The sequence below is a fragment of the Neltuma alba genome, unplaced genomic scaffold (genome assembly GCF_004799145.2).
Source record: "Neltuma alba isolate B1F8T4 unplaced genomic scaffold, ASM479914v2 tig00007334_pilon, whole genome shotgun sequence".
Lineage (NCBI taxonomy): Eukaryota > Viridiplantae > Streptophyta > Magnoliopsida > Fabales > Fabaceae > Neltuma > Neltuma alba.
Window position 1 is genome coordinate 121,603 of NW_021634753.1, and position 21,813 is coordinate 143,415.

The 21,813-nt window shown below is 30.5% G+C and overlaps 1 long non-coding RNA gene across 1 annotated transcript; it reads right to left on the reverse strand.

The window, feature by feature from the left end:
• Positions 1–308: 308 nt before the first annotated feature.
• On the reverse strand, positions 309–20,620 carry LOC114752312 (uncharacterized). Its single transcript, XR_003740824.1, has 3 exons — positions 20,608–20,620; positions 19,303–19,307; positions 309–639 (listed from the first exon to the last, which is right to left on the reverse strand). It is a non-coding gene; the product is annotated as an uncharacterized LOC114752312 (long non-coding RNA).
• Positions 20,621–21,813: the final 1,193 nt, after the last annotated feature.

Consider the following 21,813-nt stretch of genomic DNA (forward strand, 5'->3'; position numbering starts at 1 on the left):
ATTAGCAGCATCAGTATCAATATGCTCAAAAATAAACTTGCATCTTGCCTTCCATTTTCCCTAATGTAAGCCTGCAAACATAGCCTTCTCATACTCACTTGGCCTGCCTACATTACCAAACCAGTCCTCTAACCATTTGTCCAATCTGAAATCGCCATTGCTGTTGATTCTCGGTGAGAGAGGAGAACCAAACCAGCAATGACTAGCCCATGGATAAAAACTAAAAGAGCACGTTCTATTGTTTCAGCCTCTTGTACAACAAGTCGTTGGTAGCTACAGCACCATTGAGAGCCCTCCATAAAAAATGAAGGACTTTTATAGGCATCTTGATATGTCAAATTCCCGACCAAAGTGACTTTGAAGTACGTAAGAGTAGGTACTGAAACAATCTTCTCTGTAGCTTTATATAGAGCTACTTTATAGCCCAATTTTACACAATAATCACCATCCTTGCTCCCTATCCACACAAACCTGTCTCTTTGATTGAAAATAGGAATGCAAATCCTTCTAATCACTTCATTATCTTCTTCAGAAAACCAGTCCTCAAAACCACCAAAGCACCAATCACCATTCTTGATCAAATCTTTCACATAGAGATTTTCCATATCCTCTAATGCCATTTTCAGTCTCATCAATCCACTTATTAGTAAACACTTTAATGGACTCACCATCACCTATCTTCCAACAGAGATCATTCTTCAACAACTCTTTACCCTCTAATAAACTAATCCATCCCCATAATGCCTTGCTACCAGCCTTAGCCTTCAAAAAATCAACATTAGGAAAATAGATTCCTTTCAAAATCCTACACCATAGATCATTAGGATTTTGAATAATCCTCCAAGCTGTCATAGCAAGCAAAGCTTTGTTAAAGGCCTCCAAACTTCTGAAACTCATTTGCCATTCGCCTTTAGCCTTACTTAATTCTTTTCAGGCCTTCCAATGAATCATGCCTTCTTGTTCCTTCTGTCCCCACCAAAACTTTGACACCATGCTGTCAAGTTCACTACACACCCTCTTAGGGAATTAAAAACAAGAGATGGGATAGATTGGAATCGTATTGGCTACTGGTTTGATTGGAACTTCCCTACCTGCAAAGCTCAGCAATTTCTGCTTCCACCCTTGCTACTTTTGTCCCATTTTGCATTTAACAAAAGAAAGGGCTTCTATCTTTGATTTTCCCCACACCATTGGCAAACTCAGATATTTGCCCGGGTCATCTCTGGCATTAATCCCTAATTCTTCATAAACCTCATTCTTCAATTCTTCTCTGGTATTCTTGGATCGCCTGTCCTGAAGCCTTGCAGTGCCACTCTTCCAGCTTCTTCAATCTTCTGCAATTCTGTTTTCTTGCATTAGTGAAGAACACAGCATCATCAGCAAAGAAACAGTGAGTAGCAGAGGACACATACTGGCCTGTTTAATCCCCTTCAATCAAGAAGGACAAGCATTAAAAACTAAAAGCTAGCTGGTCATTGTTCGGCAATACATATACATATATATAATATAATCTGTTATCTCAGTAGTGACTCAGTAGTCCTATCTATGAGAGAGAAGCTGAATCCCTATTACTCGACTCATTGAGTTAGTTAAGTAATTAGATTTGAATTTAAATATAATTATATATGGTCTTGGAGACATTTTTGTTTCTAGTATTTAAATAGCTTATAAATTAATATATAATTTAATGTTATATATGGATATTGAAGAAAAATCAGGTCACATTTGTATAATTAATTAATTGATTGGTTTGATTTTTTTTAATATTCAATAGTGCAACTTTTAAATATTTCTCTATCTTCCCCCATTCATTTTTTTTAAAGCCAGGTATCTTCCCCTAGTCCATTGGAAAACCTCGCATATTTAGTTGTCAAACTTTTAACATGTCTAATCTTGCCCCTGTTAGAAAATTTTGCACAGAGAGTGCAACTTTAAATATGTCTCTATCAATGGTCCAACTTTTAAAATAGGTCTCTATTTTACCCAATTCATTTTTTAAGCCGGGTACCTTCCCCACTTTCAAGTTCAAGGTACAAAGTCAGGGAAAAAAAAAAGGACAAGTATTAAAATTTAAAAAAAAAAAACACACACACACACGCACAGCTGGTCAATGTTCGGCAATACACACAATAAAATATATCATTTTCATATATATATATATATATATAATGTAATTTCATATCCCCGTGACTCAATCCTATCTATGTTTGTGTGTGCGTGCATATGTTGATGATGACGCGCCCGTTATTGTTTTGACTATTGATTTTCTAGTAGATGGAAGAGGTAGGGAGCGAAGCTGGATCCTTATTATTCATTTCATTGAGTTAGTTTTTTTTTTCCCCAATGGAAATTCATTCAAATTCAATCAAATGAAAGAGCAATTACAACGTCTAAAGTTGGCTCCTATATTAAACTTGAGCCCAAAATGGTTTTTTTTTTTAAAAATCTTCTTGCCCCTTGTTTTACAAACCAGGCCTTCTTAAAAAGGGAAAAATTCCACTAAAATGCTTTGTAAATTTCAAAATTTCAAAAAAGTGACACCAATTTTTAAAATTCCAAATCAGTAATCTGAATTAAATTGAAATTTGGAAACGCCGGTGATTTTATAATATTGCTCTTTATTTCTAAAGAAAAACAATACATAGGGGCAAAAATACTTTGGAAATTAAAAAAGACAAATAGAAAGTAAATTGAGAGCTGAATTCTATTGGTAAGGATGGATTCTTACAAAAATAATTAAAATATTAATTCTCATGAAAGTTTGTAGTTTGACCCACTGTTGGATTTAAAGACCAAAAGATTCCTCTTATAAAAAAAGAAAACGAGAAAAGAAAAGGCCATCATATGCCGGCGTTTTGAAACAAATTTCGTGGAAGCTTCGCCTCCTCTGGACCTTAGCTCCTGCCCGAGCAAACAACAGTAGCCCTCCGTGGCAAACACTCCTGCCCATGAGGTTTTCCAACGTTTCCTTTAGGAAAAAAAAATAGAAAAATGACATGTTAATTTCATAATACCCAAAACATCTGTCCAATTTTACAAATTCCATTTTGGTTTCAAGAGACCAAATTAGGATTATCATGTTAAATAAAAAGACTAAATTACCCTTCATTTTATTTATTGTTTTTAAAATACCAAAACTTCCACTGGCCGGCTAGTCACCGGAGCTCCGGCGACCGGTCAACAATTGGTTACCGAAACTCCGGAGATCGGAAATAATTTTTTTTGAAAATTTTTACAACTGCAGTTTAACGGTTAACAACTTTTGTAACGCTATTAACAACTTCAGTATAACAATTAACAATAGGTTTTCTGAGAAATTCAACAAGTTTCGGCAGCCGGAAACAATTTTTTTGAAAATTTTTACAACTTTAGTATAACGGTTAACAACTTTTGTAATGCTATTAACAAATTCAGTATAGCAGTTAACAACAAGTTTTTCAGAAAATTCAACAATTGGTCGCCGGAGCTCCGATGGTCGGAAACAATTTTTTTTAAAATTTTTACAACTACAGTATAACGGTTAACAACTTTTGTAGCGCTATTAATAACTTTAATATAACAGTTAACAACAGGTTTTCTGAGAAATTCAACAAGTTCCGACGGCCAGAAACAATTCTTTTGAAAACTTTTACAACTTCAGTATAATGGTTAACAACTTTTGTGATGCTATTAACAATTTCAGTATAACAGTTAACAACAAGTTTTTCAGAAAATTCAACAATTGGTCGCCAGAGCTCCGGTGGTCGGAAACAAATTTTTTAAAATTTTTTACAACATCAGTATAACGGTTAACAACTTTTGTAAAGCTATTAACAACAGGTTTTTCGAAAAATTCAAAAAGTAACATTTTTACAACTTTAATAACGCCGTTAACAAGTTCCGTAGCCTATTAACAACTTCGGTATAGCATTTAACAACATGTTTTCTTAAATATTAAAAAAAATAGTATTTTTACAACTTTAGCAACTACTTTTTTTCTGGGAAAATTTTTATAACTTCAGTATAATAATTAACAACTTTTGTAACGCTATTAACAACTTCAGTATAACATTTAACAACAGGTTTTCTGGGAAATTCAACAAGCTTTGGCGGCCGGAAACAATTTTTTTGAAAATTTTTACAACTTCAGTATAACGGTTAACAACTTTTGCAACGCTATTAACAACTTCAGTATAGCAGTTAATAACAAGTTTTCTGAGAAATTTAACAAGCTCCGGCGGTTGGAAACAATGTTTTTGAAAATTTTTACAACTCAATATAACAGTTAACAACTTTTGTGATGCTATTAACAACTTTAGTATAGCAGTTAACAATAGGTTTTCTAGGAAATTCAACAAGCTTCGGTGGCCGGAAACAATTTTTTTGAAAATTTTTACAACTCAATATAACAGTTAACAACTTTTGTGATGCTATTAACAACTTTAGTATAGCAGTTAACAATAGGTTTTCTAGGAAATTCAACAAGCTTCGGTGGCCGGAGACAATTTTTTTGAAAATTTTACAACTTCAGTATAACAGTTAACAACTTTTGTGACGCTATTAACAACTTCAGTATAGCAATTAACAATAGATTTTCTGGAAATTCAACAAACTCCGGGGGGTCGGAAATAATTTTTTTAAAAATTTTTACAGTTTCAGTATAACGGTTAATAATTTTTATAATGCTATTAACAACTTCAGTATAGCAATTAACAACAGTTTTTCTGAGAAATTCAACACGCTCCGGCGGCAGGAAACAATTTTTTTGAAAATTTTTACACTTTCAGTATAATGGTTAACAACTTTTGTGACGCTCTTAACAACTTCAGTATAGCAGTTAACAACAGGTTTTTAAAAAATTCAACAATTGGTCGCAGAAGCTTCAGTGGTCGGAAACAATTTTTTTAAAATTTTTTACAACATCAGTATAACAGTTAACAACTTCTTGTAAAAATTTTTAAAAAAATTATTTCCGACCACCGAAGCTCCGGCGACCAATTGTTGAATTTTCTGAAAAACCTGTTGTTAACTGCTATACTGTAGTTGTTAATAGCGTCACAAAAGTTGTTAATCATTATATTGAAATTGTAAAAATTTTCAAAAAAATTGTTTCTTGCCGCCGGAGCTTGTTGAATTTCTCAGAAAACCTGTTGTTAACTGCTATACTAAAATTGTTATAGCATTACAAAAGTTGTTAACCGTTATACTGAAGTTGTAAAAATTTTTTAAAAAATTGTTTCTAGCTGTCGGAGCTTGTTGAATTTCCCAGAAAACCTGTTGTTAATTGTTATACTGAAATTGTTAATAGCGTTAAAAAAGTTGTTAAACGTTATACTAAAGTTGTCAATATTTTCAGAAAAATTATTTCCGATCGCCAAAGCTTCGGTAAACAATTTTCGGCTGGTCGCTGGAGCTCCGGTGACTGCCACCGCCGGAGCTCCGATGACCGACCGGCCAGTGGAGGTTTTGGTATTTTAAAAACAATAAATAAAATGAAGGGTAATTTAGTCTTTTTATTTAACATGATAATCCCAATTTGGTCTCTGGAGACCAAAATGGGATTTGTGAAATTGGACAGACGTTTTGAGCATTATGAAATTAACATGTCATTTTTCTGTCTTTTTCCCTTTCCTTTATTCACTACGTTTTTATTTGCATGCATTTCCAAAGGACTTAATTTTTTTATTTAAAATTGAGAGTTCAAACTTTGTAAAAATGAGATATTTTTGTACTTAAATATTACACATTTGTTAATGCCAAGCAATAACTTTGATATTAGGGAAAATTTCATTGTAGGACCGCAGAAGATAATTAATTTCAAAGAGCCCTCAAAACTTTCTGAAATTTCACTGCAGGACTAAGGGGGCAAACTGATATTAATTCTACAAAGAAAATGACCCTATTGCCCCTCATGTGAACAAGTATGGGAAAACCTATTTGCAAGTGAGGTTAGATAATTTACAACATGCATAGATATATTTACAATTAAAATTAGTCTATTTACACATTACCTTCTTCACCTAAAGAATGTGTCTGAGTGAATAAGTGTGGGACAGCCCATTTACAAGTGGGACTAGACAATTTGCAACATACATATATTTATTTACAACTGGAATTAGTCCATTTACATGTCACTTCCTTCACCTGAAAAAGGTCTCCGTGAGTGAACAAGTGTAGGAGCGTCCATTTGTAAGTGAAATTAGTCAATTTGCAACATACATACATTTATTTACAATTAGAATTAGTCCATTTACATATCACCTCATTCACCTGAAAAAGGTGCCTGTGAGTGAATAAGTGTGAGAGAACCCATTTGCAAGTGGGACTAGTCAATTTGCAACATACATACCTTTATTTACAACTGAAATTAGTCCATTTACATGTCACCTTACAATAAGTATTATGAGGGGCAATAATGTCATTTTCTTTATGGAATTAATATCAGTTTGCCCCCTTGGTCCTGCAGTGAAGTTTCAGAAAGTTTTGGGGGCTCTTTGAAATTAGTTGTCTTCTGCGGTCCTACAGTGAAATTTTCCCTTGATATTAAGCAAAGTCACGTCAGCAAAGTCCTTGTTGACCAAAAAAAAAACAAAGGAGGAAAACTGGATACCATGCGGAATAATGTATATTAATGCGAGGATCTGTCCTTGTTTGTTTTTTAACCCTACTCAGCGCTCCTGGTCCGCTTCTCAATTTAGAATTTAATTAATTAATTTAAATAGATTAAGAATATTATTTTAATTAGTTAATATATTTTTTAAAATATCATAATTATTTTTTTAATTCCCTTCCTTCCTCTCTTATTTGATTAGTGTTGAGCAAATATAAATAGAATTAATTTGGAAAAAATTTGATATACATATGAAATAATAGGTTATATATATATATATATAACTAATATCAACTTTCAAATTAGGTCATATATTAAGAAGTAGAAGTAGTATTTATTTTTCTGTTGCAATGTACTAGCAGTCCTTTGATCTTATTTATTTATAAGACACTTTCAGTATATTTTCTACAGACAAGGAAAAACCTCAAAAGTATTAACTTTTTATTGAAATATATAACTTTCTAACCTTACCCTTATTTAATATATACACGTTTCAAAAACATAACTATTTATACTACAATAAATACAAAATAAAATTGTGTATTCATGTTAAAAATTTAATAAAATGAGTTATAAATAATATCAAGAAAAACCTTCTCCCTTTGCATTACTAGTTATTGATGGGAGAGCTGGAAAAGTTGTGTGGCCATCATCTCACTTCAAGTTGAAATTTTTAACCTAATTTTCCTCAAACATATTTGTGGACTAATTAATATACTACCATCCGATCCTAATTATAAAAGTCGGTTGACTAATTTAAGGAGATTAAGGAAGTATGTTGAGTTAGTTATTTATCCTAAATAGATGTTGTCTTTCCTAAAATATCCTTACTAATCAAGTGTATTGACTAGAACTATCATTATTAGAAAGGTTACTTTAAAAAAAAAGTATAAATATGAGAGACAAAGTGGATTGGAATCTTATATTTAGAATTAAAATAAAAGTCAAATAGGGTCTTATATTAAGAATCGGAAGTAGTACTTAATTAAATAATGCAGTGCTTATAATCCTTGGCAAAAAATGTCCCCGTCTGATTTTTTATATTACTCTCTGTTCAGATAAGTTAGAACTGCGTGCCGTATTACAGCAGACCAAAATGTACAAGCGGGGTCGGGTGATACGGTATGTGATAATTTTCGAACAATATTCAAAATATTGATGTTGCCAAAGAGTCACAATCCAATAATTCTCCAATATCTTTTGAGAATTGATTTTCCATCATTTTATTACTAATGGATTCATCTAGAACCCCTTAGCAAAGAAAGCCAGCGAAAAAAAAAAATTCATGGATACTTCCATTAAATAATGCCTCCAGTTTGTTTATAGGAGAAGCGCATGTCTATTTTGTAAGTTCTAATTTGGATTTATCTCAACGTTTAATACTACCTCCCCGGTCTTTAATATAAGATCATGTTTGACTTTTATCTTGATTCTAATATAAGACCCCAATCTATTTTGTCTCTTATATTTATTCATTTTTTTAAGGTAATCCTTCTAATAATTGTAGTTCTAGCTATATAATTGATTAGTAAGAATATTTTTAGAAAAGACAACACCTATTTATTACAAATAACTAATTTTACTTCTTTCCTTAATCTCCTCAAATTAGTCAACTGGGTCTTATAATTAGGACTGGAGGTAGTATATTTTCTTTTCTATTTTGACCCCTTGTTGTTATACTCTTATTCTTTATCACACTTTTCTCATTACGTTTGCCTTTCAACAGTCTCATTTATTAAAAAAGGTACATTTGGAAACCGAATATAGCTATTTATTGTTGTTATACGCGAAGCTTATAGTCCACAAATATGTTTGACTGCGTTTCGTGGATTGGTTGACATTGGGTAGAAGACATTTTCACATGAAGATATTTTAACATATTTATAACCGCCAAATAAGTCAATCACGAAGATCATCATCGCAGGCCACCTGAGGTCTTGATACAATCGCCTAATTCCAAAGCATCTTCCATTAAAAAACGTAATCCTTCTTTGTCAATATCTTCAATTTCATGATGTTAAATGTATTACGAAATACTCTTCTTCGGTCCTAAATATAAGACCTTTATACATTCTAGTATAAGGGTCTTATATTTAAGGCCGGAGGATTATATTAAGTATACATTAAAAAATAGTTAAAATATTAAAAATATCACAAATAATTTATAATGTCGGAACAAATGTAACCTTGCCAACAAATTGGTCGTATCGAGTTTGAGACATATGTCAAGAGACTAAAGACCAATTTTTATACACTACGGAGAATCTTTTGGAAACAAACTTTGGCGGAAAGACTTCAAATTTCAATTTTTTATGAATTATGAAATGTTTTAAACTGATAATTAGACAAGGCGTCGGTGAGAAAATACTTTTGATAAAAAAATTTAAAATTATTAGAGGAAATTCCTCTTAAAAAGTAACAGATAACAAGTTGGATATTTTGGTAGTATTTAAATTATTAATTGTGGCTATGGCTGCAGCACGTGTCCTTTTCATTTTATCTATCTATAATTCAGAGTTATATTTTAATAATTATTACTTTGGAATAATTTAAGGAAATACAAAATAAAGAAATAGGAAATTAAATTAAGGGTTAATATAATTTTTAATCCCTTAAGTTTGTCTTTATTTTGGTTTTAATTTCTTAAATTTTTTTCATTTAAAAGATTAGTCTTTATAATTGAATAAAATTTGTACTATTTTGGTTTTTAAGGGGATTGAAATCTGTAGTTTGAAATTTGAGAAACCAAAATAAAAATGACAAATTTTTTATCACTAGTTAACGACAAAAAATTCTTTTCAGTAGTTAGCAACAAAATAATCTAATTAGTGACAGAAAAATCAGTAACGAAACAAATTCTGTCATTAAATAAAAATTCCAACACCAAACACATTTTTTTTATTGTTATTTATGATGCATTTGACATTTTAAATCATAAATAAAATTACAGTTTCCGATGTAACTATAAAATAACGTTCAGCGATTAGTCATACCATCTAAAACTAGGATTATTCATGATTTCTAATAACGTACAAAAATAAATAATTATATTGAGGCTGTTGATGTTGATATTTAATCTCAACTATTTCAAAAAGTGACGTTCGGGTTTTGCACGATGAAGTTTCCATGACAATTTCCCAAAAAACCACCACCATTGTCGTTATTTTTTACTGGTAAAAGACAATTTTATGCCATCATCGTCTTATGATTCATGAAGTATTGCCAATTTACTCGTAGTGTTTTAAAATTGGTGTTTAGAACCATAATTTTAAAAATAATTTTATGATATACGAAATAAATATGTCAAGAAAAATTTTATCTCTATTCACATAAAAATAATTTTAAAAATTTTTTTTAAAGTTTTGAAACACTCCTAAATTGGATTGGGACTTGGGAGCATCCAACTGCAAGAAAACACTTTCATAGATGCAAAGGTAAGTCCCACAAGCATTTCTCCCAAATAATTAAGTCATTACATAAAGACCTAATTCCAAATTAATTGAAGGAAAAATGGCATTCAGGTCTCAACAAAAACTAAATGCTGTAAACAAATCCCACATAAATCACAAACAAATTATAAGTCCCAGAAGATCTCATTACAAGAGATCAATCAAAAGCTGCAATTAATTTTTTGTCCTTAATGATTTAGACGCAAAAAAGTGGGAAGGAAATCCATTTTTATGCGTCTTCCTCCAAATGCTTCATGAGAAACCCAAAAAAAAAAAAAACAGAGAGAGAGAGAGAGAGAGGGAATTTCATACCAAAGAAATGGAGTTGTATTGGCTCCTGATTTGATTGGAACTTCCCTACCCGCAAAGCTCAACAATTTCTGCTTCCACCCTAACGACTTTTGTCCCATTTTGCATTTAACAAAAAAAAAAAAGGCTTCTACCTTTATTTTTCCCGCACCATTGGCAAACTCAGATATCTGCCCAGGTCATCTCTGGTATTGACCCAATTCTTCATAAATTTCATTCTTCAATTCTTCTATGGTATTCTTAGAAAATAAGATATAGGACTTCTCAAAATTAATTGCCTATCCTGAAGCCTTGCAGTGGTAGTCTTACAACTTCTTCAATCTTCGGCAATTCTGTTTTCTTGCATTAATGAAGAACACAGTGCCATCAGCAAAGAAATAGTGAGTAGCATAGGACACTTACTGGCTAGTTTAATCCCCTTCAATCAAGAAGGACGAGCATTAAAAACTAAAAGCTAGCTGGTCATTGCTCGGCAATACACATACATACACATAACGTAATTTCTTATCTCAGCACTGACTCAATAGTCCTATGTATAGAGAGAAGCTGGATCCTTATTACTCCCATTGAGTTAGTTAAATGGTTGGATTTGAATTTAAATATAATTATATATGGCCTTGTAGTCATTTTTGTTTCTAGTATTTAAATAGCTTATAAATTGATATATAATATAATGTTATATATGAATAATGAAGAACAATCAGGTCATATTTGTATAATTAATTGATTGATTTGTCTGGTTTTTTTAATATTCAATAGTGCAACTTTTAAATATCTCTCTATTTGCCCCCATTCATTTTTTAAGGCCAGGTATCTTCCCCAATTCCGTTAGAAAACTTCACATATTTAGTTGTCAAACTTTTTTTTTAACAAGTCTCTATCAATAATCTTACCCCATTAGAAAATTTTGCATAAAGAGGGCAACTTTAAATATGTCTCTATCAGTAGTCCAACTTTTAGAACACGTCTCTATATTTCCCATATCCATTTTTTAAGCCAGGTATCTTCCCCTATTCCATTAGAAAACTTCATATATATAAAGGGGGTATTTGGATGTAAACCAAACAATGATTTTCAGAAGTGATTTTACGATATACGTAATAAATATGTGAAAGAGTTTATCTCAATTTACGAAAAAGTATTTTTAAAAAGCACTTCTACTAATTCCCAAACACTGTTTTGTCAAACTTCTTTTAACATGTCACTATCAATAATCTTGCCCCATTAGAAAAGTTTGCATAAAGAGGGCAACTTTAAATATGCCTCTATTAGTAGTCCAACTTTTAAAATACGTCTCTATATTTCCCATATCCATTTGTTAAGCCAGGTATCTTCCCCTATTCCATTAGAAAACTTCACATATATAAAAAGAGTATTTGGATGTAAACTAAACAATAATTTCAAAAGTGATTTTATAATATACGAAGTAAATATGTGAAGGAGTTTATCTCAATTTACAAAAAAATACTTTTAAAAACACTTCTTCTAATTTCCAAACACCGGTTTGTCAAACTTTTTTTAACATGTCTCTATCAATAATCTTGTCCCATTAGAAAATTTTGCATAAAGAGGGCGACTTTAAATGTCTCCATCAGTGGTCCAACTTTATCAGTGGTCCAACTTTTAAAATCCTATGTTTCCCATGTTCATTTTTTAAGCCAGGTATCTTTCCCCGTTTCAAGCTCATCAGGTTACAAAGTCAGGGGGAAAAAAAAGGACAAGTATTAAAAAAAAAAACACACAGCTGGTCCAATGTTGACCCTACTCGGTTATAATACTACTCCGATTCTTAATTTAGGACCTAATCAATTAATTTGAATAGATTAAAAATATTTGTTAAATTAGTTAATATGATATTTTTTTCTAAAACACTTTAATCATATTTTTAATTCCGTCATTCTTCTCTTATTTGATTATTGTTGAAGAAATATCAATAGAATTAATTTAGAAAAAATTGATATACATATAAAATAATAGGTCTTATATATAGGACCAACATCAACTCTCAAATTAGGTTATATATTAAAGACCGGATTTTATTGCAATGATACTAGCACTTTTCTGATTCCATTTATTTATAAGATGCTTTCAGTATATTTTATGTAGATTAAAAAATTTTCAAAAACATAACTCTTTGTTCAAGTATATAACTTTCTAACTTTATTTTTATTTAATACTACAAATTTCAAACGTCTATGGGTTCCCATGAGCATTTCGCCCAAATAATTAATCTATGGGTCCCACGAGCATTTCTCCCAAATAATTAAGTCATGGGAAAATAAAAATCATCCAAACAGATTGTGTTTTATTTTTTCTTTTGAGAACTTGTTCTGAACAAAATTTTTTGATTCTCTCGCAACGAGGTCTTCTTGAGACTTATAATCTGTTTGTGATTTATGTGAGAATTTTTTGCAGTATTTATTTTCGGTATTTATTTTTTCTTGAGGCCTGAATGCCATTTCGCCTTCAATTAATTTGGAATTAGGTCTTTATATAATGACTTAAAAATGATATTTGGACAAAAATTTAAACACAGTGGAGTTTTTTTATCCAACTAATTGCCATCATCATATGATTCACACTTAATTATAACCAAAAAATTTTGATATCAAATTATAACCAAAAATTGGCATTTAATTCATTTCAGAATGTTGGATACACTACAAAATGTACTGGGTGCATCAAAAAAATATTTCAAAATACTAAACACACCACAAAATAATTTATGGTGTTGGAACAAATGTAACCTTGCCAACAAATATCCATCGGATCGAGTTCGAGACATACATCAACAGACTAGAGACCAATTTTTATACACCAGTGAGAATTTTTTGGAAACAAACTTTGGTGGAAAGACTTCAAATTTCAAATTTTTTTTTTCTTGTGTCTCGTTACATCCCAATAACGTCTTGTCCAGTTTAGGATAAGACAAGAATGTCCCATCTATTTTATAATTTTTTTATATTTTTTATTTCAAAACCAAATGTGTTTAAAGCATAAAAACTTGTAGTAAATATTTTATTAAAAAATAGATAAAAACTGACTAAAAGTCAATAGTAATAAAAAAATTAACAAAGAAAAATATTTCTTTGTGAAAGACAAAAAATATAAACTTAAAATATCTCCTAAAAAACATCATATAACTCATCAAAAAACTTATAAATTATAAACAAGGTAATCATAAAAATTATAATATTATTATATTGATGATAAATAAAATAAATTTGTGAAATTAAAAAAAAAAATATTGAGAGGGAACTGGGACCGGACACTCCGCTTCCCTATCTCATCCCATCCTAAAAATTTTTGAGAGAGAACTGCTCATCTCAAAATAACTGGGACCAGAAAGGCACATAAGCGAAGTGAGCACCCCTATTATTAATATTGTATTATTAAGAAAATAAAAATTTTAAAAATAATAATATCGTCTTCAAATAATTTTAATATATTTAAATAAAATAATCATTAAGCTAAAAAACGCACAACCTTGTTAAATTTTAACTCAGTTGCATCTCAACCATCATAACACCAACAATACGCTGTATTCCAATCACTGGGCTTCAGCTCAAGGGGTAGATTTATTCACATAGTGTCCCTAGGCATATACATTGATTTGTGAGAAAAGTTAAAGAATTACACTGATTTTTACTTTTTTTTTTAAGTTAAAATATACATATTTGGCCATCTAAGGATCCTAAAAGAAAAGAACTAAGAGGTGACAGGGATGAAATAGGAGAGGAATCACGTCCCTTAAGTCATGAATAACCTGCCGGTTCAGTAATTGCATGTGGTTCTTTACAGCCACAAGGCATTATATTTCTGACTCAACAATGCACTTAACTCTTCATGCTCTCTTATGTATTCATATGAAAAAGGAAAGTAATTAAGACATATACTACCTCCGGTTTTAAGTTTTAAATATAAGAATTAGTTGACTAATTTGAGTAAGAAGATAAGTTTCCTATGCTATCCTTCGTCCATTGCCGCCGTCTCCTCGTCATCCTCCACTCTCACCATCCTCAGCATTCTCTCCCATTTCTCGGAATTGCTTCAAATTGTATAATTGCCTTTCAAAACTTCTTAACTCCATGTTATTGCTTCCCACTCTATTTAACACTAATTCGTAATGAAACATGCAAATATTTAAGTAGAAAATCATTGTTTTATTTGTTCAAGATAAAATAAAGAAATTATTAAATTAGAGATAAGGCTTGGCAGAAGGTAATAATTCAAGAGTATAGTGCTAATAAATTAAATTAAAATGCAAAATTAGAAAAACACCAGCAATTAAATTAAATTAAGTTATTTTCCACATGCCTGTGTGTGTGTATATATATCTGTATGTGTATGATGAGCATTAATTTAAATTCATTTCATGTGATAAATATTTGTCACGGGCGTGGGAAATAGCGCTGGTGGATAAAAAACGAATTTAAAATTGTAACATACTTTTTGAAAATGCATAAAAAAGAATCTAATAAATAAAAATTTAAAAAATAAAATAAATAGCCTTCAACATTAATTCAGAAGTATAAAAAACAGACATTCAACCTCCCCATCATCGTGATAATGATCACTATAATACTCATTGTTATGATAAAATCTGCACTGTTCAATACAAATTTAGTGCTCTTTGGGTTGGCTAGCTTGCTTAGTATTGAAATTTATTTTACATTAAATATTATGATGCACTCAATATCTTAATCCTCCTCTGATCCTTAATATAGGACCCAATTCTTGAGTTAATTTTGATCCTAAATGTAAGACTTATTTCTCACATTTATCAATTTTCTCTAAATTACTCCTATGAATACTCCATCAACTATAAGCAAATAGAAAAGGGAGATGGGGTATTAAAAAAGATAATTATGGTATTTTAGGAAAAATATGTCACTTTTCTTATAATTAACTAACTTACCTAACTTCCTTAATTTAATTAAATTAGTTAAATGGGTCTTATATTAAGGACCGGATGAGTACTTTTTTTTTCCTCACACTTCCAGTGCTCTCTGGTACTATTTTTCAGTTACATCTAATACTTTAATCTTATTTATGATTTAGGATATTTATCTATAGTGCATTCAACATCTCAAAAGCATAAATGAGATTAAGATGTATTCCTTGTCACTAAAAAAAAAATATCATACACAACTTTGAATTTAGAGTCGGGTTGCATGTTTATATACTTTTTATATACTCCGAATTAAACTAGATGGAAGAAGCAGTGAAGATGGAATTAAAGACGGAAAGAGGTCCCACTAGACAGAGTTATTTGAACTTGCTTTAGGGTGTGTTTGGATGAAACCAAACCGTGGTTTGGAAAAGTGATTCTGGAGAATAGATTCTGTGAAGAATAGATTTTGTAAAAAAGTGATTCTGAGAAGTGAGAGTGTTTGGATAGTTGTTATCAGAAGCACTTTTTATATATACAAATTACTAAAAAAAAGACATAAGTTAATATGATAATTACAGAAAAATAGATTTTATGATATATTTTAATTTGAAGAAATAAAATTGTTAATAATATATTTTTTACCAACATAATTAATAATACATAAGATAATATAATTAATAAATAATTAATGTGTATATATATTTATAAAATATAAGATTAAATATGTTTATCAAAAAATATGTTTATAAAAAAATTAACAAGATACATATCATATAGGCTCTCACACTCTCCCTTTTTTCTCCAAAAGCAAAAAAAATTTGCTTTTTACAAAACCATGGTTTTGGAGTCAAAACCATGGTTTTGACCCAAAACCATGGTTTTGGTTTTTAGAGGGGGTGTTTGGGTGGGTGACACCCCAAACCATGGTTTGGGTCCCCAAACCATGGTTTGGGTCCCCAAACCATGGTTTGGGGTGTCACCCAAACACACCCTTAATTAAGGACTTTGAATTTAGAGTTGACTAGATGGAAGCAGCAATGAATCAAAGAAGGACATAGGTCCCACTACTCAGAGTTATTGAGACTTGCTTTAATTTTCTCCTTACTTGAAAAACATACATATATACTAGCTCGTAATATTAATGTATATAAGAGTTAGATAATTAATTTATAAATATTAAAAAAATTAGTTAAGTTAGTTGTTTATAATAAATAAGTGTTATTTTTTTTAAAATACCCTCATTAATTATGTGTATTAGAATAACCTTTTAATAAAAAATTCCTTAACATCTATAATCACCATAAAAATTATTTGGGAACAAAATAAATAAATATGAAAGATAAAATGGATTGATATATTGTATTTAATTTGGAGTCAAATTGATTTAATTTATTAGCATTTTATGTGACTTATTCAAAAAAAAAAAAAGCTATCACAATAATTTGAATAGAAATAGATGCATGTTAATTAGACATGTGATGATGTGTAAGCTTCAACTAAGTGTGTTTGAATTAGTAAAAGAATAAAAAATTAAAAAAATTAATTTATAATAATGATTTGGATAATAGACTTTTATATGCTAGAATATATATTTAGTTTTTTTAATTTTATATAGAGTTTTAGTTTAGTCCCTTAACTTTAAAAAGTATACTCTTAGTCCTTTAACCCTAAAATTTAAAAAAAATGATGAAATTAGGGTCTTAAATGTTGATAAAATATTTTTAAATGCTAATATATTAAGTTTAATTTTCAAAACAACCATAATTATTATAAAAAAAAATCATCATTTAAGCCTAACAAATCAAATTTAGGTAATCAAATGTATGCTTTTTAAAACTAAGAGACTATACGAAAACCTTGTATAAAATTAAAGGACTAAATATATATTTTAGCTGATTTTTATATAATCGAGTGTTGTGAGAATAGATTTTTATATTGTCTTTTAATAAAAAAGAAAACAAAGAACAACACTCCCCTCTGGTTCCCTTTCTTTTTTTTTACCTTTGAACAGTTTGATATATAATTTTCAATGCAAAAACTACAGCTAAAAGAAAGTCATTTGATCCTCCAATTTCATTATTTTTCATTTGATCATTCCTTTTTTAAAAAAATAAAGTTAATGCGGATATTGTCCTAAACCTTATGTTATATTGTTAAATACAATTATGCACATAAACATATTAGTATTAGATTTGAATACGAGACCTCATCAAAACTTAGCGAGTGGTGCAGCCACTAAACATTTCAATGTAAACTCATAGCCAACAATAATAAATGAATTTCAAATAATTTTAATGCATTTAAATAAAAATAATCATTAAGCTAATTAAACACGCACGATGTTCTCAAAGAAACAACGAGAATAAATTTTAAGAAAAAGCCATAGAGGAGCACAGGTACACAGGAAGAAAAAAGCACCAGATGGGTGAAGAAAGATGGAAGTCAAGACGCGGGCTCATTTGAAATGATTTATGAGTAAGTTTTTAACTGTATATGACGTAAGTAAGTACGCGAGAATAATTTTATTTAAATTTATATAAAATGTGTAAACAAGTTAGAAGTGGACGAGTTATGCTTAAGAAAAATCATGCCAAAGGCTAAATTTTTAACAACGTCAAATTCGATCAAAAGCAATAAATAAAAACAGGAGGAAACTAATAAAATTAAAATTGAAAGAAACTCAGAATTAAGTTAAAATTAAAAATGATAAAAAAAAAAAGCAATTTGAATAGAAGGACATGACGAAATCAATTTTTGAGCTTGAGGGTAGTAGTATTATATAAAACACACTCAGGACAGGACATCATTATTATGTATTACTTTCGATCTGTAGTATAAAAACTAGTTTGATTTTTAATTTGATTTTAAATATAAAATTTCAATTTATTTTATTTCTCTTATTTATTTATTTTTTTAAGATAGTTCTTATAGTAATTGTACATGATAAATATTTCATCAAATAATACTTGATTAGCAAGAGTATTTTAAGGAAGAGAACACTTATTTATTACCAACAATTAACTTAACTAATTTTTTTAATCTGTTCAAATTAGTTACCTAATTTTTATATTAAAAATAGAAAGTAGTAGCTTGGAAAATGTTTGGGTAAAAACCAAACCATAATTTAAAAATGATTTCATGAAAGTGAAGATAAATACGTGAGTACGAAGAATTTAATTTTGGGTTAGCTAAAAATATTTTTTTAAAATGCTTAACAGGATCCATGCACCTTACGCGCTTTTGATTTTGGCCGTCCATCCATGGGTCCCGCACATTCGCCAGTGACATTCCTCGCAACTCCTAAAGAATTAATTATCTGTCCAAGTTCAGGTAAAAAAAAAAAAAAGCGTTGTTTATATAAAGACAATTCCGAGTTCAGGAGCATCAATTATCTGTCCTTGGTTCTCTCTCGTCTTTTTCAAACTAACTCAAAAAACAGCACGTGTCGACCTCCCTAGCAGAGAAGATGAATGCACAGACGCTAGGACGCTCGGTGCAACGCGTAGCATTGTCCATGTGGAAGCTAGTGAGCTCAATGTTGCTGCCACCGTTGCCTTCACCGTGGGAGGCTGAGCACCAGAATGAGTTTGCTCTCAACGGTAGCTTAGCTGGGGAAGCGGAACCAGACAGCACCCGCCTTGCATGCCGAGCACGGCTGGCGCTGCCGATAAGGTCTTTCAATGTGCCCTTTATTCATTAATACTATTTCCAGTTCTAATTATAAGAACTAATTGACTAGTTTGAAGAAATTAAGAAAGTAAATTGAGTTAGTTATTTGTCTTAAATAGGTGTTGTCTTTTCTAAAATATCCTTACTAATCAAGTGTATTGACTAGAACTCTTATTATTAGAAAGGTTACTTTAAAAAAAAAATATAAATATAATAAACAAAGTGGATTGGGGTCTTATATTTAAGATTAAAATAAAAATTAAATAGAGTATTATATTAAAGATAGGAGGTAGTATTGTTTTTCTATCCACCAACGAACAAACATTTCTCACGTGTGTTGACTTAGTCTAGACTGTCAGTTCTAAATTTATGTTTTTTTTTATTGTTTAAACTTAAACTATTAAAATTGTATTTCATTCCCTTATTTTGATTTAAGTTATTAACACTATTTTTTTAAATTATTCCCGGCCATTAGATAGTAACACTTGGGATAAAAGGCTGGTAAAAAATACTTAGGTTAAAGGTACACTTTTACTCCTGATTTTATTTATTTTTTAGGCACAATTTTATCTGATTTTTTTTAATGGTGCTATTTAACTTATAGTTTTTTAATACAATTTTATCCGTGATATTTTTTTATATAATTTTATCTCTGGTTTTTGGATTACTCCTTAGGGATAAAATTGCACTCAAACGAAAAAATTAGGGGTCAAATTATACCACTAAAAATAGGAGTAATATTATACTTAAAAAACAATATTAGAAGTAAAGTTGAAACTTTACCCTGATACTTGTTATTACCTCTAGTTTTTAATATAAGATCTAACTGATTAATTTGAATAGATTAAAAAATAATTTAAATTGATTATTTGTAATAAATAGTTGTTGTTTTTTTTTAAAATACCTTTACTAATAATGTGCACTAGTTAAAACCGCTACAACCCTTAACATGTGTAACTTCTACAAGATTACCTTTAACATGTGAAACCTTTAACTTTAATAGACAAAGTGAATTAAAATTTTATATTTAAAATTAAATTAAAAATCAAATTAACTCTTATATTAAAAATAGATAATAATATATACCCTTTATTTTACATAAATAAAATGGAAGAAAGGTGGGCTCCGCTGCTTCATACTTTAGCCCAATGTTGTAAAATCCGATTCCCCGCTCAAAAGCGATTTTGAGCGGTTCTATCTAGTTTTACGTGGATGTTTGGATGAAACCAAATTATGATTTTGAAAATAATTTCTGAAAAATAGATTTTGGGAGAATAGATTTTGTAAAGAGTGGATTTTGTCAAAAAATAATTCTGATAAAGTGAGAGTATTTAGATAGTTGTTATCAGAAATACTTGTTATATGTACAAATTACTAAAAAGGATATGAGTTAATATGATAATTACATAAAAATAGATTTTATAATATATTTTAATTTCAAGGAATAACATTGTTAATAATATATTTTTTACCAATATAATTAATAATATATAAGATTATGTAATTAATAAATAATTAATATGTGTATATATATTTATAAAATATAAGATTAAATATGTTTATAGAAAAATAATTGATGAGTGTTAAAGTCATATTATTGTTGGGATTTACTCTGATAGACACAATCATACCCTCGAATTTGAACAAGAACCATAATAGATTCATTTCTTTTGAAACCATAGTTTTGACCTAAAAACGTGGTTTACTAATGTTTTTTCCTTGTTTGGCAAATTTTTGACCCAAACCATGATTTAGATCCCAAAACCATGATTTTAGGTATTTGCCAAACAGGCCCTACTTCTCAGATGGTCCCACGCTGTAAACCAACCTGGTAAAGTGACCGGGTGGTGGCGGGTCCTGTCTGGGCTCCAAATCCCTGCTTTATCCTCTAGAGAGGGCACGTGATCCCCCCTCTGATCATGTAATCTGACCCCACCTTTTGTTGTGTGCAGCAACCAGAGCAGAAGGAACGGCCATAGCCATGACAGCTTCTATCGAGGAAGACAAGTTTCTTACGCTGTGTTCTTCTTCAATGTCAATATCTTCAATTTCTCGAGGGAATTCTTTTTCTCCAATTTGATCTTCGCTCCCTTGCTTCCAATTCTACTCAGCTACCTTCAGATACAGAGTTCAAGGACTTCCATGGCTTCTGTCATATGTACATCAGCATATTTCTTTGCTCTGGCTGCTAAGTTCTTGTTTCCTGGTTTTGCTTCTCTGTTTGAAGCGCTCATGACTGCGTTTGGCTCTCTGGCTGTTGCCACTCTGGTATCTTTGGCTCTGCAGCTTCCATGGTGGTCCATTTTCTTTATTCTATCATTCATGGGAGGCTTCTTTAAGTTGCTCAATAAACTTCATGCAACATATGGCAATATACGTCGTCATCATCCAAGAACGATGCAACCACTCCTACCATTGTATGATGTTATCTTCAATCATTGATGGAAAATATTGAGTTAGGAGAATACTACTTACCTTAATTTAGGTGTTTTCATGTACCTTTCGTTTTCCTTCCTTTTTCTCGTCTGTTCAAAGGCTATCTTAAATGTCGTATAGCAGTTGTAATCCAATTGTTATCCTAGTAGAAAATGCGTCCAACACTCTTTTTTCCAATCCTTAAATCAGGTTTGTCTACCCATGTATTGTTCAATTCTGGTCTCATATTTCTTTGTTTGAACTTTTGATGCCATTCTTTTCTCGCATTATAGAACAAGATCCATTTTGAATTATATTTAAGGGATTACTTGGTTCGAGCCGATGAAGCAATGTCACTCGATCATTATCCCCAAACATAGAATGTTACTGGTTTTCAAAGAAGTTCAGGTGGCTTTGTCTCCTTTCTTATCATCAGCAACGAAATTATCACTGTTCTCTGGCACAACCAGATGTGGGTTATGTCCTTC